Source organism: Rhinopithecus bieti, unplaced genomic scaffold (genome assembly GCF_001698545.2).
Source record: "Rhinopithecus bieti isolate Rb0 unplaced genomic scaffold, ASM169854v2 repeat_24534, whole genome shotgun sequence".
Taxonomy (NCBI): domain Eukaryota; kingdom Metazoa; phylum Chordata; class Mammalia; order Primates; family Cercopithecidae; genus Rhinopithecus; species Rhinopithecus bieti.
The window spans coordinates 1-1199 of NW_016879731.1; the positions used below are offsets into that span (position 1 = coordinate 1).

At 57.5% G+C, this 1199-nt stretch overlaps 1 pseudogene; it reads right to left on the reverse strand.

Moving 5' to 3' along the window:
- Positions 1–12: 12 nt before the first annotated feature.
- LOC108525744 (ataxin-1-like) lies at positions 13–1192 on the reverse strand (annotated as a pseudogene).
- Between the last annotated feature and the right edge of the window lie 7 nt (positions 1193–1199).

A 1199-nucleotide genomic window follows, 5' to 3' on the forward strand; every position in this document is an offset into this window, starting at 1 on the left:
CCACATGGGAGCCCTCTCCTGCCGGCTGGCTCTTCCCCTCACTGTCACATAGCTCTCTGGGTCCCAAGACCATCCTCTCAGGCCTTTCTCGGGGGGGACCCAGCTGGCCTGGGGAGCACAGCTGGCCTGAGAAACTGAGTTACTGTTCAAGCTCTGTAAACTGATAGAGATGCAGACATCTCCCACCTGTAGCCGATGGCAGGACAGAGAGAAGAGTTGTGTCATCCGCCCAGGGCTGCAAGAGGACCAACCCTGTCCATATACAAAGAAGGGGTGCTCGGGGGGCACCTCACTGCTCACTTTGCTCTGCTGCTCACCAACCACAAAATGTAGCATGACAAATCCAGGCCATTGGCTCTCCTGAATGTCCACGACCATGCTAGAGTCAATCTTCAGCCCCCCACTCACTTCGGCACTGCGCACAAAATCCTGGGTCTGGAGGTCCTCCACCCGCTTCAGCTCTCCCGTAGCCAGCTGGATGATGGCGCCTTTCATGAAATGGGAAGGCAAGTGGGAGGAGGTAATGGGGGGCGGCATTGGCTCTTTGTCTGGGAAGGTGGCTCTGGCCTGCATGTCCAGACTTGATGCTACCAGGATCTCCGAGCCCACAGGCAGCAGGCCTGAGTCAGTTCCAGTGGGCACCAGGTTGCCATTGGCTACAACCATTGCTTTGGGTAAAGGTCTATGTTTTACTGGTTCCTGATGGGACTCAGGGTAGAACCCATGGGCCTGATTTTCTCTGCCAGCTCTGCAGGGTTCCTGGCTGACCCTCGCCCCTCACCCTGATGGTCGGGGGGATGATGGGATAGGTTGAGGGGCTGGGTTCCTCCTTCCTCTGAGCTGCCACCACACAATAGTCCTGAGAAGCTAAAGCGCCAACCACTCGCTGGACCTCAAGGTCGGTGTCCGGGGTCCCCGGTGTGCTGGTGCCGCTACCTCCACCCGTGGAGTCTGAGAACCTGAAAACAACTGTCCATCCACCACACATTCTACCACTGGCCCCAGTCCCTGGCCTTCACCCTTGCTGTTGGGGAGTCAAGGGCTTCACTTTCCCGTCTTACTAAATTTCGTTCTCGCGGTCTCTGTCCTCCATTTGCAGCAGCTGCTTCCAGAGCAGACTGGCTCTCCTGAGGGGTAAGAACTGGGCTGGCGCCTGCTGGAGGGGTTCATGCAAAGTATACCCAGCAGGTAGCCTGGAC